The following is a 20411-nucleotide window of genomic DNA, read 5'->3' as shown; positions in this document are numbered from 1 at the left end:
GATATTTGGCAATATTTGTCAGGTAAATCAGGTGTAATCATGATTTGTCTGCTTACCATAAATGATTATCTAAAAAAGAAATTCTTATTCTCTGAGCTTCTGAATGTCTTAAGTAACCCATATTTTTTTAATTTGTTGTTTTGTTGCAATTTGTTAAGCTAATATGCTTTTAATTCATAATACATTCGGTAGATTAGTAATGGAATTTAGGTGAAAGAGGAATGATTACTTAGTAACAGGGTCTTTTGTAATTACAAAAGTAACGTCTTCATAAAAGCAAAAAAAATAATCAAAACAAATTTTGTGGAAAGCAAAAGTCTGCTATAATAGAATGAGTTAGTGTGAAATAAGGATCAAAATGTCTTTTTCATATATTATTGTGAATAAAAATCCCCTAATGGTTTCATTTTTGTAGGATCTTTTTGACCCAGCTGTGTGCAAAAAGCAGCATAAACATGCCTGGGGTAAAATGCCCTGGTTGTCCCCTCTGTAACAAGCTGACACAGTCTAACTTAACACATGGTCCCTTTGTCCCAGCCTTAATACCCCTCCATTTGTTGTCCTGTATATCCAGTTCAATTTGTACCTTCTTAGTATCCTACCATAACCACTTAATAGGCCACTCTGAAAATAATATAACCTATAATCTGTATCATTTTTTCATTTAATCTCATAACATCTTTTATTTTTAAGTATTTTATTTTAACATGTATACTGGGGGTGCCAAAAAATGTATACACATGACTCGTATTCATCTTTCGTTATCAGTATATATTGAGTATTACAATTTTAATACAGTTTTTTACTTTCTTAACGTGTGTATACATTTTTTGGCACCCTCTGTATATGTTAAAAGATAAACTGAGGTACATTAAACTTTTGAAGTTTTTTTTTCTTTTTTTTTTTAAGTGAACATCAAATCAGGCAGCACCGAACCAAAAGCAGTTAGCGGTCTTCTATCAATTGGAACTAGCACAGAGGTTTTCACAGGGAAGACACTGAAGCAAAGCAAGGAAATTATTTTATTCTCTATAGCTTAAGCAGCTGCCTGACTTGGGAAAGCCAAGGTGGCTGTTTATGGTTGGTTGTCCCTAACGTTCACTTTCTTGGATGTGAGCACATGGACCCTGCTGAGGTTTTGGTTTGCTCACTCGGGCTACTAGTGCATCACAGCCACTGAGTTTAATTACTCTATCTTATATAGTGTGTCTTCCCAAATGAATTCTAAAAATCCGAGGGTCTTTACTTTTTCACAGTCCTGAACAATTCAGGTCATTCCAACTTTTAATTTAGTCCTCTTGTTCTCACTCAACTGAATAAACTTTTAGGCACTGTTTAATCATGGGGCATATTTTTTACAAAACAATATACATCCATAGAGATAATAAGAAATGATTAACGATCATACACACACCCACACACACATATAAAGTGTAATGGGTTCTGTACTTGTCATTAGCGTATGCACAGTGAAGCTATATTTGCATTTATTGCATATTATAGAATGTTGATCCCACATAAAATGAGTCAACAGAATTTACTGTAGCTATATCAACATGCTTGTTTACAGAGAGCAACCTTAGACTTCCCTGGGGTTGTGACAATAAATGTATGGGATTATGTTTTTCAACATTTGCACTTCTGAAATAAATCTGGCTACATGGATTAGGACGAGATTGTGAGCCTGTATCCATTTTTTACCTAAGAATAGTACTGTTGATCTCATTTATATGGCTCTTTGTGTTACTCTGGAAAGAAGTCTTCCCACTGCTCTTCTGTTTTCCCCTCTGTCTCTCTGCCCCCCCATTATTCTGTTGTGCAAAGTAGAAAGGCATACCTGATCAGGTAGGCATTTCAGAGCAAACTCAGTGATAAAATTTGACATCCATTAACGGTTCATAAGATCAAGGAAACAGAATAAGGAATGTAGTGGTCAAAAACATTTGAATTTATAAATAATTAGGTAAAAATAAGTATTTATATTTAATTATATAAATTGCCACCTGATGTTTCTTTGAACAGGTGTTAATGAGTATTAGGTAATGAAAGGTTGGAAGAATGTACTTTTTAAACATAGTTGAGGACATTATTACTTTCATTGAGAAAACTTCAAAGGAGTTCTTTTATTAAAATATTAGATTTTGTTAAAGTGGGAACATATAGTTTCTAAATGAAATCCATTCACTCATTCTACAAATATGTAGGGAGAACCTACTGTACGTGAGAAGTTATAAATATTTGGAATATATTAATAACCAGACAAAGATTTCTGTCTTCATTCCAGAGAGCTGGGAAATAAGCAACAGACCAAGCAAGGAAAGTATATTACAGGTGATGAAAAACAAGGGAAGAGTTTTTGAAGGTAAGGGGACAGAATTTGCTTCAAGCTTAAAGAAAGAATGTTATACCAATGTCATTCAGTGACAGCACCAATTAATAGCTGTCAACACCAATTAATAACTGTCAATAAGGCATGAGGAAGAAAAAGAGATGCACTTTTTCTTTCCATTTCATTCAATATTCATGAATAAAGAAAATTTAATTTTAAGTTGACATATCTCTAAGCCTAACTGAGTACAACATGGTATTGTTATTCCAAGAGTCAATTCTGTCCTAAAGATTCAAGTTAGGAAGAGCCTTAAAAAACATTACTGTTTCTGGGTGAACCTAGTAAATACCAGACTGACATTCAGGGAAGGTTCCCTTTAAATTCTCTCTTTCACTAATATTTTCTCAAAAGCAAAATAATGTCTCCCATGAGATGTAGGAATTTAGAAGTGATAAGAGTGGTATTATCTCAGCTGGAAGAGATCTTTAAAATGACCAGTCCCCAGACCCAGAAGATTAAAAGGCCTTTCCGCTATCACTGCTTTGCAGGCTCACAATCTCTAACAGATACATGCTGAGAGGGAAGCATGAATGTGGAGGAAAGAGGCGCTGTCTCCTCTGCTTTTTGTGTTTCCTCTGTACATCTGCGTCTTTCTGTTTTGACTCCATTTCATTTCTTCCTCTGCTCATTTCACCCTCATCCTTCGCCTCTGAAATGTTCTCTCTTCTGGTAATTTCTCAAATTTAGCCTTTTATATTTGCCCCCTCTTCTCTTTAATTAATCCTTAAAAATTAAAGGAGTAAGGAGAAGGGAGTAAACTGGACATAGTTTAATGATAATATTTTAACATTGGGCCAGGTAGTGGGATTTAGATGTTCATCATATTAATTTTATGAGTGCAAGAAAATGAGACAGAGACAGAGAAACAGAGAGAGAGAACACCCATCAGCCATGCATTGACAATGACAGTGTCTCATAAAACAAGGATTATTATTAATCATCATTAGTAATATGCATCAAAGGGTATTTTAGAAGAGGAAGAGAAGGTGACCAGTCTGCTGAAATACCATACAAGAGTTATTTTATCTTAAGAAGAAGGCAGCAACAATATTATTATTGATATTGAGTGATCAATACAAATTTTGACTTCAGTTGGAAATTTAGCAGGGCTAGGACTAGAGGAGTCAGGGTGATTTAACTTGAAAGTTATTACTGTTCTCATGTCGGTAGGCAAAACTAGTGGACAATTATAGGAAGTTGCTATGGGGTTTCAGAAAGCAGTTGAGTAAGTTTGAAAAGCTTTCAAAATCTCTTTGCCAACGGAATCAAAGAGCTTTAATCATTTTTCTTAACTGCAATATGGAGCAAATCATTCTGTCAAATGAAATGACTCTCATGCCATTTCTGCTGAGTTGTGGCATAAGCAGAAATGACTGGACTTGCTAGTCTTGATTGTTTTCGGTGTCTTTTTTAAATATAATTAAAAATAGTCTTTGCGTTAGCCATTAATAAATTTAATACGTTATTAAACTTATTCCAGATTATTCAAATATTTTTGTCTTGAAAATCATCTTCAGAATCTACATCATGCAAGTTCACCTCCATTCACGGAAGATGCAATTTGAAACAATATTTCTCAGTTAATTTCGCACCATTTGTCATCAGTAGTTTAATTCAGAATCTTATTGATTGCAGATGAGATATCTCTTTTTAATTGTCTAATTTCACAATACAAATACTTTAATATCCCTCAGGTTTTGGAATTTATACTCAGTTTCCTATATAAAGCATTTTGGTCATCTTCAAAATCCTCTTTGCTTTCCTGTCATGTCCATGAGAAGAACTAATACGTATTAAGTTTACCAGTTATACATTGACTTCAAGAAGGTTAATTTATGAACGTAACAATCTGATTAAAGGCAGCAAAGTGTGCTTATAATTTTATAAACTAGAATAGGTTTTTACACTTTGTTTTGCATGTTTAAATACATTTTTATCATTGTATTATTTTAATTTCAGAAGGGAATTCGCCAATAATTCTATACAAGCATTATGAATCCAAGTGTTCTGCTAATAAAAAACAGGTGGTAAAACATACAGATAACCTGGCTAATCCAACCAAAGACAGTAAAGGACAAATGGTTGTGTCTTGGACCTCCCAAAGTAAGGATGAAAACATTTGATAGGCTTCTCTGAGTTCTGGAGACAGCGTGTTTCCCACTTAGAAGAGTGCCCCGACCTACACAGTGGGCGACATGACAATTGCCAGCTTTCTGTGCTGCAAAGACCCAGATGTACTCCACAGTAGGTCTAGATAGTGGCTGGACCTTATGCCTGACTCCATGTTATTCCTTTTACCAAGGCCACCAATACTGAGAGAATACGCCATGTGCATTAAGGCCTAATGGAATAATCACAGCATTGGCCACATGAGTTTTCTCATCTAGAACATGCCATCTGCAGTAGACAATTGTACGCCTTTGTAAAAGCTACTGGATCCCAGAAGAGTAACAGATTTTTGACCAGGGGACACACTCCAAAATCTAAAATATATGCCTGTGTTTTATAAAGGGACAAAATAAATTGCAAACCATATCAAAGACTTTAAAAAGCATTTTCCATAGAAGGAGACAAAATTTTACATTTTTCTGACCTCTTTTATAGATAATCATGATGGTTGTTGATGGTTTCTAGGCCCCTACACCTAAACTGCTCAGATGCCCATGTAGCCCTACTTAAATGTCACAGTTCAACTTTTAGGAAGCACTGATGGCTGTGACTGTATAATTGATACCATGGAAATGGTGGGCGTTTTGTTCCTTTAAAGCTCTTTCCTGTTATAAAACATGTAAAAGGATATTATTATAGTTTATTGGCAATTATTTTCCATTTTAAAAATTTAGTCCTGTCTACAGAAAAAATTATGTGAAACTAGTAACAATAAAAGCCTTCCAATAAGGATAACTAAATTTTCTTTTATTTTTTTCACACATAAAAAATAATCATCATCAAACTATACCAGGAGATAACTTTGCCATACTTAAAATAGCATCTGCTATTTAAATATTTAAACTATCAAATTTGATAGGAAGTAGTTAAATTTTTTCTTTTCCCAGTGAAACTCCGACTTTCTATAAAAGTAAAACTGGGGGACTTTTGTGACAATTTCATTTTTTCCTACAAAAACAAAATTTAAAAGTTTAGTGCAATGTCAGAGTCAATATTTTATTTAGTAAGCAAGAAGCCTATCTAAGTAATTATTACCAAAAAAATAAGAAATCATTTTAGGGCAAATAACTCACTTATTTGAAGTGTCATGTTTCAATCAAGCAGGTTCCAGGACAGGCTATTTGCTCTAATGGGTAAATGATTGGCAGGTAATTAGAAGTAAAAGGGACCCATTTACCACAGACACAATCTTCATATGTGATGCAGAGTTTCTATAACCTAAGTCCCCCAAATCAGATCAGGTCCATGGAGCACTGTCTATGAGTCTTAATGTACTAACAATTTTTAGAAAAACAAGTTCTTTCCACTGAGATGGTTCTAGACACAGAAGATGATCTCGGTAAAATAAGTTTCTCTATCACTGGGTAGATAAATTTGAATTTCCCAGCTAGGAAGTACAAAACATGTTTTTGTTTTAGTCATTGTAAGGGTTGTAGTTCTACAGGACAATGATCCCACCAATCCAGATAATAAACTATTATTGGGATAGTACCATAACCACAGATGAAAGAAATTATATAAAATCTATTTGTAGAGGCTGAAAGGGTCTTTTAGGGCATGGTTTCAGTTCAGTCTCAACTTTACTCTTTCCTGATTTATGTCAGTCACAGAAAAGTCATGAACTCCCCATGCTTTGCTATCTTAGAAAAGTTATCTCTGTGTTTACTTAATGTTTAAAATTAGTCTCTACTGTATTGCTTCAAAGAGGGTTTCAGCAAGTGTCCATTTTTGTTTTTTTCTGGGGCAATCAGATGGTTAGATGAACATTTCCAGATCTTATCCCAGTGGATTTTACAACACAATAATTACCTGTGTTCATTTTCTGAATTCAGGGGTTGCATTTTACATATCTACGACGGAATTTTTTATCCTCTCCATGCATTTGTGTTGATGTTCCATAAAAAGTTCTTGCAGAAAGGTTTAGCCAAAGCAGCCTATGAAGCATGATAATCTGCTAAAAATAATTTCTGTAGATACTATATTATCTTTTTTATTATTCACCTTTGACAAAAGGCATCACATGATTATTACTCCAAATATGTTTGCTTTCATAAGTATAAGTGTATGTACTAATCCTTTTGTTTATGGCAAATTAATATACTCTAGAAATGGCCAACTTTTAACCATTTGAACTATTTTGCTCCTGGTTAGGAAGGGAATTCTACAAGAGACTAACTCTGCAGAGTCAGGCTGGTATTGACTCTTGTTATTTTTAAGATAATTGCCATAAAGAAAAAAACAAAACAAAACATTGAGACTCATTTTGGTACGGGAATGAACACAGATCTTTCCTGAGCACAGACACTTCTCTAACTACAAAGTACAATCACGAGATTCTTCTTCATTGTGTAAGTTTCAAAGAGTTGCTCGATGAAGAGTATTACATAAGTGAATGGAAAGATGAGAAGAACATGTAATAATCATCTGTAACTAATTAACTAGAGAAAATGTTGTGTTTTCCATTGGCCACAGGGATTCATTAAGTAAAGTAGCAATGGATTTAAAGAGGGTCCTCATATAAGACATGAAGAAGCTTTGACTAATTTGGTTGAAGACTCTAATTATTCTGAGGCAAGAAGGGTAAGTTTTGGCTACTGGATCATGGAATCAGTTTCCATAGACAATGGATCTTTGATGTGGGCCCTGAGTTAATGCATTAAGGGCACAATCTAAACTTCTTTATATCCATAAAAAATAAAGATTTATAGTAATCTAAGAAGAATCAATAAGGATTTGTATGGATTGTGTTCCAATTATTCTCTCTGTGCCCCTTTAGGATTTTCCCCATAGGGATTGTGGGATCTTGGGTAATTTTTTGTTTCTTTCTTGTCTCATACATAATGTAAGTATTCTAATTTCTAGATCAGCTATGATCTGATTGTGTGCACATAAATTAAAAGAAGTTCTAACACATTTTACCTGTAAGTTCTATTTGCAGAACAAATCCTACTTATTAATTCTTTACAGGCTATATGTAAAATAAGAAAGGAATGTTATTTTGTTAATACTCCTCAAATTGAAGATCCATGTTAGAAATGGAAAAGAATTTAGGATTGTTTGAAAATTATGTTACCTGAGTGGTTCTAGTAAACCAGAAAAAAATAATTTCCCCTCAAGCTTTCCACAACTGACCAAATACAAAAGTTTGTTGTTTGCTGTTTTCTTATATTTGCTGGTACACCCAGATGTTTGAAACAAAATAATGCTTTTCTTCTTTGATACTTATTACAATTTGTCTTCAGCCTTAGTTTTTTTCAAACAATCAACATTTGCTCTAAAGAATACACTATTCTCTGAAGCTCAAATTAATCGTGGATAGAGGGGATATAAATTTATAGGAGTGTAGCTCATTTATCTATATTTGTAGACAGTGCCTTGTGGGAGTTAAGAAAAATGACAGGGAGTTTTTAGAGTACTACTTTTTCCCTCAAAGGAACATTATTAAATGGCTTTTGTCAGCTGTTTTTATGTTTCCTATCAATATGGTAAATGGGATCTTCCAATAGCCATATTGCTTGCAATAAGTTTATATGTGTCTTCATCTCTTTGCTCTTAATTCTGAGAGAATACTGGAAATTTAGTTTTACGTTTCTTTCAGGAGCTGGTTGTTTTCTCCGTAGTTAAAAGTTGTCTGTTTCTTTACAAAGATCTCTAAAATTTTGGATATTTTTCCAAATTGTAAATTTCATATTTTAATTTATATGTCTCTATTTTTTTTAATTCACAATTAAATCTATTTACGAAAAAAGTAAACAAATTTTATTTAAGTTGCTGAGTCGACTTGAAGTTTGAGTCTACTCAAAGTGTATTTATCATCATTATTTAGTTTATATTTTTGAACTATTGGTTGGTCTTTGCAAAAAGAAAAGCTTCTGAAAGTGCTTTATGTAGTGATTCTTTTTGCCCTTTGAACACAAAATATAATTTTACACAATTATTTAAATCTTCTTATTTCTACCATGCTGCTTTTAACTCTTTTACCTTAAGAGTCTTATTAACTAGACTAGTTGCTACATATCTGTAATACAAAATAATATATGTCTAATAAAATCCTGAATTCTGCAGCAAAATTCTGTATTTATTCCTGTGACTTAGAAAATTTTGTAATTATAGTCCTTTATTTGACTTGCTGCCCTTAGTCCCAGCAGTCATTTTAAACCACAGAGTAACCTTCAGCTTGTGAGCCAAATTGTAGATATCAGAGCACAAAAATAGAAAAATTCTTGGTTAATGGTGTCACAGAGTTGTCTGCAGTACCAGCTTTTGACCAGTTACTTCTGGACTTCCTTTAAATGAAAGAATAAACCTGATTTCTAAAGACACTAGAGTTGGGTCCCATGAACTAACAATTGAATCTGAATTCCAACTTATACAAAATTTTAAAGTAGGTATAAGAATGGCAGGTAAATAAATGGCAGGTTTAGAGGTGAAAAACACACCAAAGCAGGAGCAACAACAAAACAAATACTTTAAGTAGTCTACATGAAAAAGAAGAGACATCTTTCAGATTGTTTCATATCTAGTGGTCAAATTTCATGAGGAAGTTAAGAAAAATCCATCCTAACAAAATATATAAAAAGAGTCTACATTTTGAAATATTTCAGTGACACTTCTCTGGGTGACAGCATTAGTGTGAAATGCAAATAGAAGCAAGAAATGCACTCTGCTTTCCCCAAGTGAAATGAGGGCCTCTGTTTTTTGTTTTTGTTTTTTTGTTTGTTTGTTTGTTTTTCCGAACATAAATGGACATGTCGGAATATTTTTGAAAATCTTCATTCAATGGTGTAGTTGAAAAATTGAGAGAACTTAACAGGTCCTGCTCTGTGATTTACAGCATGTAATGTCCACAAATAAAAAAAAATCACAATTTTCCCCCCTCCTTTTCTTCCTGCTTCTTTTTCCTCATCCTTATTGTTAATATTCTCATCTTACCGTGTTTCCCCAAAAATAAGACCTAGCTGGACCATCAGCTCTAAGGCATCTTTTGGAGCAAAAATTAATATAAGACCCAGTTTTATTTTATTATAAGACCAAGTCTATAATATAATATAATATAATATAATATAATATAATAAAATAAGATACATTAGAGCTGATGGTCCAGCTAGGTCTTATTTTCGGGGAAACACGGTACTTATCTGATATTGTCCTTTTAGTCTTATAACTCTTTTTTAATTGTAAATTACAGATCTGGACAAGATGATCTTTGTGGACTCTTCCATTTCTGATGTTTTATAATTTTATGTCCCATACCCAAATTGTGGGAAAGAATGTTGATTATATCAAATTAGGAAAAAAAAGAAGCTTCTCTAAGATATATAGAGTATAAAGGAAATTATAACTCTTCCTCCTTTGCTTTACTAGTTAGTATATAATGAGCAATATTAAGGTATTTTTTTCAGATTGGTCGGTATTTTCTAGAAATCCTGACATAAATTTAATTTAAATAGATTTGATTTAAATAAAAATGAACTTGGCATGCTTTAAAATACTACATATGTATATATATGCTATGTGGCATGTATGTAATATGTTGTGTATATATCAATAACATATATGCACACTATATATTATATAATACTATATTTTGTATAATTTCAATTTATAATAAGCATTTATTCATTAACAAATATAAATGAAACACTTCCTCTCCACTAGACACTGTTCTAAGCATATTAGTTTCTTCTGCAAAACGGAACACTTCATTTTCTCAAGATAACTTCATGATAGTTTTTGAGGTCTTTCTGTACTTTTCTCTAGTTAGAAAAGGACTGAAAACCTCCAGCCTATGTTTTCACTTCTTATCCATTTTCTGAAACACTTCCTGTCCTCTTCTTTGGGTGAAGAATACATCTTATTTTCTGTTCTCTAAAGAAAGAATGTCAGTCAATCCTAAATGGGCCCACCCAAATCTTTTGATTAGCTTAGGTGAGAGAGCTGGTGTTCACTTACTTTTATTTTAATCACCATAGACAAATCATTAGTGTATAGCCCTTTTATTAAGCCAATCTAATACCATGAAAGAAAATAGCAAAGCATTGACATTCCTGGTTGTGAATTTAGCATTTTTAAGGAAATGTACTTTATCAAAAATTAAAACAATCTTTCCTCCATTTAAATTTATTCTTGAAAGTTTTGTTCTTCGTCCATTTTCCTGACCAAAATATACAGATGGAAAAGGAATGAATGTCTGGGTTGATGTAAGTGTGTGTGTATGTGTGTGTGTGTTGTGTGTTTTTTTTGTGTGTATGTACATTAGTATGAAAGCTGCTGTTTTTGTTTTGTTTACATTTTTTTCCACATACAAACTTTTCTAGTCTCCTTAGATATAAACTTTTTTTTTTCAAAAAGTTTCCATAATCCCTGACTTTTGAGACCTTAGAAAAGAAGAAACCAAAAAGATGCTTTAAAGGTGGTTGATTTATTAGAGGTTTTTTGATGCCCATCTTATGCTCTTATGATCACACTAATTTTTTTGCTAAGTTAAAGTTATAGTTTTATAATTCATTTCAAAGTTCTAGGATTTAAGTATTCTTTTTCACACGATATGAAGGATTATTAGATCACAAGCCCATTAATGGTGGGTCTTGAATAATAGAACACTTCCTAGAAGATCCTATTTATCTCTTGCATAAATTTCTATATCACTTCCTAATCTTGTTTCTTTTTAAAATAATAGACTGCTAAACTACTAAAACTTATACACCAAAGTGACATAGATACAGCTATAAAGAATTCTACATTTACGCTGCTATAATGCCTTCTTATTTCACAAAGTCAATCTTAAAGATACTAATTTCTGAAGGGAAATCATTAAGCTTTGGACAGAACTTGTGGATTTCTGCACTATTATAAATATATCTTCATAAATACTCAGACTTTATTAGTCTCCAGGAATTAATGCAGTCCAATTAAAATTAATATACAGATTGTACGGAATGACTGCAATTTTCAAGGCTTTTCCTACTAGTACTTCTGGGAATCCAATAGGACTTTAGAATCAGAGCAGTCTCTCCACTACTGGTGCCAGCCTGTTGTTTAATTCCCCATTCCAGGCTATTCTTTGATTCCACAGTTCTGAGCAAAAAAACTATAAAATAGAGATTCAGATCCCTGCTGGTCATTACGCCTACCAAGGCTTTCAGTGCTGAGACTGACTAGAGCCACAGTAAATCGAGGAGGAGAATAAATCTCCGGCTTTTGTGTCTCCCTATTGAAAGGGTGGACGGTGTCACTCAGTTTAGTTCTTAGATCTGCCTTCATCTGTTCTTCCCAAGATGCATGCACACTTCTGGCTCTGACAGTGTTGGAAAGGTTTCAAATAGCAGTAGCCAGGTTGTCACAATATCACACGGCCCTGTGTTCCACAAGTTTTATTGCCGAATCTCACACCATTAAAGCCAGTTTCTAGCTTTATAATAAAATATTTCTCCAAATCTGGCTTCTGTCACTCGGCTTCTCCATTTTCACAAGTGCGTCCCAACTATATAGCTCTGACCTTACACTGCTAATCTTATTCCTTTGACAGATGTGTGTATGTTTGCTTATAAACATTATCACGGGACCATAAAAATTAAAGTCATTTGTTTCATGAATTATCTCTTTCATGTTTGTATGCACGTATTTATATGCTATGTTAAAAGTATGTGTGTGCATGTGAAAAAGAGATACACAACAGGATGATATTAGGTGCTAGCTGCATATTTGTATTTGTGTGTGTGTGTGTGTGTGTGTGTGTGTGTGTGTGTGTGTCTGCCTGTGTTTGTACTGCTATTCTATTCTGGAGAAACATATATTTCTCTAAGTGAAACCAACAGTAATTAAATACAGTAGGTTCACACATTTGCTGGCTGTAGTGTCTTTTATTAAAATATCGATTACTTTTGGTTTATTTATATTCAAAATGCATTTCAGGAGAAACTTATAGTTCTATATAACATGTTTATAATTTTCTAGGTTCTCGTTTCTAATTATTGTCCCAAAAGATATAAGTATGTTCCTTACTTTGAAAAATCTTATTATTATTCCTACGAAAATTAGGCACGTTTTATTTTTCTTAAATCTATTCTAACAGCAGACTCTCCAGAGTGGCTGGCATATTGTGCGCATTCTAATTTAAAGCCACAAAACCAAAATAAACAAAATGAAATAGCTTTTTTCTTCTTCTTCTTATTTCTTCTTATTCCTGTTCTTACTTCATAAAATGGTATTTCTATTAAAAGCATTTATGTGTTATGCAGTAACCACTTTGGCTGCAAAACATAAATTTTGGGTCTAGTTTGACTTCTCCTAGGAAATCATATGGGTAGAGACTCTCAGTTTTTACACTAAAATTGTCATGCTGTTGCAGCCAAAAATCCTCACACAAAAGAAAAAAAATGCTCCCAGAATCCATTTAGAAGGTCTGTGATCTGGTAATCAGAGCGAATTCACAGCTCTGAGAGCACATCATGCTTAGCTCCTTACACCAACTCAAAGCCTCCAGGTGAGCGTCCTTGAATGTAATCTCGCTTCCAGTACAGACTCGAGCAGGTACTCCCTGAAGGAGACAGAATCTTTCCCCATAGACATCTTACTGCAATGTCCGTTCTGAGTCTCCAGAAAAATACTGAAAGTTCCTTTTAGGTATCCCAGGAAAATATACAAAGGATATTTAGATTTACGAAATAATATACTTCCTAAATGATTTAACACAGAACTTATGAGGAGTGGGGAAATAACCTAAATATACAACTTCTTTGCTATCCCCTTTTTTGAAGTTGTATAACTTGCTTGATAAATGGTAATAGCGGTTATTATCTAGATCTCTAAACATAGTCATTCACGTAAACTAAAGGAGATAATGCATATTTTTCACCTTTATTGAGATATAATTGATATATAATATTGTGTAAGTTTAAGGTGTACTAAGTGGTGATTTAATACACTTCTGTATTGCAATACTATTACCACTTTAGCTTTAGTGAACACGTCCATCACTTCACGTAATTACCATTTCGTTTTTGTGGAGAGAGCATTTAGATCTATTCTCCCAGGAACTTGCAAATATACAATATAGTATTGTTACCCATAGTCACCATACTGTGCATTAGATCTCCAGACTGGAAGTTTATACTCTCTCCCCATTGTCCCAACCCCAACCCCTGGCAACCACTTTTCTGCTCTCTGTTTCTGTGAGTTAGACTTTTTTTTGTTTTAGATTAAAACACTTTAAATATTTTTAAAGATTTTTAAAAGATTATATCATATATAAGTGAGATGACACAGTATTTGTATTTCTCTATCTGACTTAATTCTCTTAGCATAATGCCCTAAGGTCCATACATCCATTTTGTTGTAAGTGGCAGGATTTCGTTCTTTCTCCTGCTGAATACTCTCATTGTGTGTGTGTGTGTGTGTGTGTGTGTGTGTGTGTGTGTGTGTGTGTAAAACATCTTTATTTATTCATCCATTGATAGACACTTAGGTTGTTTTCATATCATGTCTATAATGCATATTTTAAAATGTTATATCAACTTGACTAATTGTTAGTCTCATTTTAAATAATGATTTATGCCTCTGGAAGTAGAAATGTTGCATACCACATAAATATAAATATAAATATAAATATAAATATAAATATAATTCTTTTAAACTCGTAGGATAGTACTTTTCTTATAATGTGAACGGACACGTGTTTTTCATCTACTTTTCCCTTGCATCTCTCCCAAACTTTCTGTCTCAGATATTTTGCTGATGCCTGCTGATAGGAAAAGTCAGTCAGAGAAGACCAAGGAATACAACCTTGTTCTTCAGAATTTTGGTTCATTGTTTGTTCGATACTAGAATGAGACACTTTTCCTAGATAAGCAGATGAGAACAACTCACAGAGAAATTGAAAAATAGTAAAAATTCAGGTCTAAGCCTTGGAAGTAACGCTTAATATGTTATTGATTGTTGCTGTTTGAGATGATTACAATGTACTTTAGTTTTCTCCATCACCATAGTGTTATTTTTCTGTTTAATATATGGAACTTCACTGAGGAAAGTCTTGGGGGGGAGTATCTCTAGTTTAAAAAATTGCTTAATTTGATGACTATTTTTTTATTTAGCAAGAAATAATCCCCAAGAAAAGACGTAAGGAAATCTGACAGAGTGGAAGAGACTTCCAATGGAAATATTTCAAAATTTCCTGAGCTGTGAATATGAAAGACATACATAGCCATTTGCATAATAAACTTTATGTATATTGATCTATTCATAAAAGTAAAACATACATAAAAATATGTTTGATGTCAAAATATAATCATAAAGGTTGGGAAAGATGAAGTGAGAAAGATGAAGCCAGTTATAAATGATTTTTATCATCGCTTATGTCTCCACTGGCTTAAATACATGAGGCTCATGCAAAAAACCGATAACATGATTTAAAAAAAAATAAATAATAAACCTACAGTGTATTTTTCTGCTCTGTTTCAAACTGTCAAACTTCTTTGGCATAAATCATTAAGAGCAGAAAAAACCTTAATATTGGGCTACACCATTACATTTTCCTGCTATTGAGACCATAAGTTATCTTATATACTTACATAGGATAGATATATCTTATATACTCACATGTAAGATATAAGCTTATATGTAAACTTATATACGAGCTTCACTCTCCCAAGTGCCCTAGCGCGCTAGTCCCTGCCCAACGCCCTTGCATGCTCCGCCTCCTGGCCAGACACTGCGCTGCACCGGCGGAGTTTTCACATTCAACTTGAGTATTTTTACTATTCTAATGTAAGACTTTCCCTTCGAATTCTTCAAAACAACAGTATACACACACACACACACACACATATGTGTGTGTATATATATATATATACATATATATACACACAAGATATATATATATATATGTGTATATATATATATATATATATATATATATATATATATATATATACATATGTGTGTATATATATATATATCTTGTGTCAGCATCCAGGGACCTGTGGCAGGCTCCCATATTTGCTTGCAAGTCGGGAAACACCTCAAACCCTTCACAGCTTTTGAAAATGAGGCCTAGATTCTTGAATCCTGACATTCTTGAATTTGATGTATATCTATAACTATATCTATAATATACCAATGATAGTTTTTACTTATACAAATGGCTGCTACTAACAAAGTCTTCCAATGCAGAAGCTTGGGTTAGTTGCCTTGTTATTTTTGCTGGGGTGTTTGAAAAAATAAAGAGAAGGAAAAAAATAAATGATATTCCTGACCTTCATCAAATCATTCAACAATATTTATTGAATAAAATTTTGCAAAAATTGTCCTATTTTGTTCTTTCCTAGAATTGCATTACGATATCCCCATGTGGCATTTCAAAGAACATATTCTTCTCTAAGACTGTCTTTTTTTATTCAGTAACTTTAAAAGACTAACGTTATATTATGAAACTCATCCAAGACTTGAAAATCTCTTAAGGAAGATACCCTCTATGAATGCATTGTATGCTTCTTTGAAGTTGAATTTTACCTTTGAAGACTTATGCGACTTTGAATGTAGCCTTTGCTGATATATTTGTAATCAAAATAGATTAAAAATGTTGGTTGTCTTTCATCACTGAAGACGTTCGACTCAACATTACTTTTATTGAGAATACACAAAATTTATAGTTTAAATTTCTCTTTAGTAACCTGGATTTCTTTTTTAAAAATTATTCATTTTATCTCCTGTAGAGATACAAGTTTATACATTGTGTTTTTTTCCTGCTAAATATTAATCTATCACTCATTTTCTAACTAACATATTAAAAAAATATTTACTAGGGCCACATTGTGTCGAGGTTTTTGCTGAAAATAAGAGAGAGAGAGATGAGTAGCAGTTACACGTAACAAAGCCAATAAACAGAAAACTGCAACTCAGTATGTCAGGTTTACTTGACTGGGACAGGCACAGGGTGCCATGTGAATAGAGAGAAGTTTGGGGCAATGGATATTAGGGGGTCATTCTCTGTAGATATCTGAAGTTTCTGCACATCTTGCAAAGAGGTGCTGACTGCCTTTGTTCTGGACGACCTTTTCAAGGGTATCTGTCACAGCAAACAGCCTCGGAAATTAGAGACAGTGTCTCTCTCTGGAGTAAAGCTCAGGCTTGTTTGCTGTCCAGCATCATCAAATACTATTTCGCTCCAGAGAAAGCAAGGCATGCTTACAGCTGATTAGAAAAGAGTTGGGTTCTCCAAGCTTGCAGTTCTTGTTCTGTAACCCAGCTCACTATGTGTGAAGGTGTCCTTCGGCTCTGTTTCCCTCACTTTATCAGAATCGAAACTCAGGGAAATAGGGCAAATGGTGACTGCCAGTGCTATTAGTATTACACTATCCTTCCTTTCTGACCCTGGGATCTCATATCTTCTGTCAGCATGCAGGGACCTGTAGCAGGCCACATATTTGCTTGCAAGTCAGGAAACACTTCAGACCTTTCACAGCTTTTGAAAAAGAGGCCTAGATTCTTGAATCCTGCCGTTCTTAAATTTCACGTCAATAATGCCTGTTGACTCCCACCTACTACTATTAGTATTGTGTTATACTGTTAAAAAAAGAAATAAATTGAGTATGCATACATTGCTTTTTTTATCTCAATTTTTAGACAGGTATAATTTAAATTTAAAATATTTACAAAAGGGACATGATTAAACATCAAGTTTTAAACCTTAAGGTTTAGGATACAACTATTTTGACAGTTTTATCACATTGAGATGCATGTAACAAAGAGCTAAGGCATTGGCTCTGGTTAACCAGCAGACAGTTATGTTGATTTTTTCATTCTCATCTTGGTGAACACCTCGGTTTTTCTTCATGGATATATATATATATATATATATATACACACACACATACATATATATATATATATATATATCTCACATATATGTATATATTCACATTTCTATTAATTTGGATAAAAAAAATGTTAATCAGATTATCTTTCTGGAATTTATATTATCTGCTTAATCATTCAAGAACCAAAAAGCTAATTCCTTTGGATGGTGCTTTCCTAAAGGAATGAATTACCTATTGTCTCTTCAAAATTGTTCCTTATGCCATAGGTAAATGTAGAATAATTCCTTCATTCTTAGATTTTCTATGATCAGATTTCTCTTTTCAGTAAGGTAACTTTATTAATATTTCAACAAATATTCCTACCACCTGTCACTCTACTCCCCGTTTTCTTTTCTATAAATTGACCACATTGATGTTAAATTGCTTTTAACCAAAAATTCACAAATGACACATTTAGAATTTCTTAAAGTTCTGCCGTGTTATCTTACTTTGATAAATAATGAAAGAAGAATAAATTAGACTCTGAATATAAATTTCAGTCACAATAGAAAAAGGAATAGTTACAGCCCGATACAAATTATTTAGAAGTCTAATCGCAAATTGTTTTGTTCTCAATGTTATTAAACTTCCCTTCCCTAGGGTAGACAACACAGTTGAGACTAGTTAGTGTCATGTTTCCAAAATGAGGATTTTAGGAGTAAATATGTCCATGAGAACTTATATACCTGTTTCTGTTGTAGAATTACCTGGAGATGTAACGATGAGGTTTAGCAGGTCCTTCTGAAAGTAGGAGACTTGGGGGAGAGAACAGTCCATACCACATGTGGATGGAACTCTGATGACATAGTGACATTTGCTGCCAAGAATACCCTATGCATTTGTATGAGGCTAACAACCAACTAAACTATTTTCTTTTTCCATTTTGAATAACCACCGAAGCTGGGTCCTGGAGATATTACTAGGATTTTATCAATTACTTAGAATATAACGCCTAAAAAAGGAACCAAGACTAGAAAATCAAAAGTTTGGGTGATGGGTTCCATTAGGACACTTTTTCTTTGTAAGATCTTGGTAATAAAGATGTTCAATTTGATTAACATGTAGACTGGTTAGCGAAAAAATATGTATACATTTTTCCCCCTCCCTGATGATGATGTCTGGCCAATTCAAGGGATAAATGACACACCTAGAACAGGTGTCTGTATCTTCAGATGCCCAGTGGGATAGCTCTTAAACCTAATTGTATTAGCCCCACCTTGATTTCTCCAAGGACCCAGGGGATTGTGCGGTGGCATAAAAAAATGCTGGTATTTTAATTCGTGCAGATACTAACACCACGGAAACATATGTGCCCACAGGTGACAAGACAGTGAACAAATGAAACAAAGCATACAGCTTTTTTGTTATCTGCTCGTATATATACTATGTTAACTATAAAACATTTATCTTATGAATTAACATGCCCTTCCATTTTCCTTTCCTTTTTTCTTTAGTTTCATTCCTGATTAAGTGTGCTTATTTCATGTTGTTATCTAATAGTAAAATAGTGTCTACCATTTTATTTTTAATCTAAAATGGAGTATTTAGCCTTTGAGGCTACCTCTTTAGTGAAAAACCACAGCACATATTCCTTATTCACTCATCAAGAAATGTTAGCTAGCTGCAGTGCAAAAGAAATTAGAGTTTCGATGTTGAGATGCCCTAACACCAGGGCTGGAGAAATGCCTTCTCATAGCTGTGGATGACAGTCATACATTGTCAAGTAGGAATGGGAAACATTTAATTTAGAGACACTCTGGTGTGTGGTAACTGCTGAAGTTTGTATGTAATGTATCTGGTTGAGCAACAGGGTAGCAGCAACATATAAATTCGATTAGTTTAAGTGATGGGAGGCTCATAATACTTGATGGGACCTCCGGTGACATCTGTGGACTCTGATATGATGGGTGACACGATAGCCCTCACCAGTTATGTATTTCCAAGAGGCAACGCCAACCAGAAAATCATCATACCCAATGCTGAATAAATCATGTTTACACCCTCTGTTATCAATTTTGAAACTGCTTTTTGTCACCTTTGTTAAGAAACCCGCTATTGGCTAAGATTAGTTAGGAGTAGTCTCATAATGGAAAGTTACCTGATTCTTGCAAAACAAGCAGATCTCTCAGTAATTATTTATTTTTGAGTACGAGGCCTGTTGCTTCCTGTCAATGAAACATTCTAGGTGGGATGGTCTTCCATCACCCTTTCCTGGTTGTCTCTTTGTGTTCTTCCAGGTCTCAGATGAAATATCACCCTCCAAGATTAGAGTCCCTCTCTGCTATGCTCTATCAGGCTACTCTGCTCATCTCCTGTGCTGTGTTACTTACAATTACCAATTATTTTAATAATCACAATTAATGCTCCACCTCACATATACACACACACTCTGAAATGTAAGCTTTAGGAGAAAAGGAGCAATCTGTGTTTCATCTTTTCAGGAAGGTGCCTGAAAATCTATTACGTGTTTAACACGTATTTGTTGATCACCTAAATGAATGAGTATTTACATTCAGAATATTTTTTCTATTTTATCACCAATTGCTTCATAAAGCAGTTTAGTAGTTTGGTTCTCAAAGTTGTTAATCTAGCTATTCTTAAAATTAACTACCATTTTCAATACAAGAGCTCTGTTTTTATAAATGATGCTATAATTCTTGTTTCCTAGGCATTTCCAGAGTGCTCTTGATCCGGATTCTACTGCTATCTGGTGGTTACCCAATGAATTACAAGCAAAAGATCTGGTTGAGGGGGTTGAGCCATTATAACCTGTCTCCAGAGAATTCACTGTCCCTGCTTCAATGAATTAATAAGGCATTATCGTATCTAAATCTAATTATGTATTTCAATAATGTATGAACATTTATAATGATTTACTAAGTCATTGCTGTTGATATTAGTAAAAAATTGATTGAACATATGATTAATGTAAGGCTTGCAAACTAAGTGCATGAAATAAGACAGCGTATATTTGTTTTATGAACCTGTAAATAGAAATA

At 33.6% G+C, this 20411-nt stretch overlaps 1 protein-coding gene across 1 annotated transcript in view; it reads left to right on the top strand.

Annotated features, from left to right (window-relative positions):
- Window positions 1-20191, top strand: part of DSEL (dermatan sulfate epimerase like) — a 62212-nt gene extending 42021 nt beyond the window's left edge. Inside the window, exon 3 of the mRNA XM_033087316.1 lies at window positions 20081-20191. The gene's annotated coding sequence lies outside the window, so the exon portion shown is untranslated. The remainder of the gene's footprint in view (window positions 1-20080) is intronic.
- The last annotated feature ends 220 nt before the right edge of the window (window positions 20192-20411 follow it).

The sequence above is a fragment of the Rhinolophus ferrumequinum genome, chromosome 19 (assembly GCF_004115265.2).
Source record: "Rhinolophus ferrumequinum isolate MPI-CBG mRhiFer1 chromosome 19, mRhiFer1_v1.p, whole genome shotgun sequence".
Classification (NCBI taxonomy): domain Eukaryota; kingdom Metazoa; phylum Chordata; class Mammalia; order Chiroptera; family Rhinolophidae; genus Rhinolophus; species Rhinolophus ferrumequinum.
Note: the sequence above shows the minus strand (reverse complement) of the source record. Positions and strands in the feature narration are given on the sequence as shown.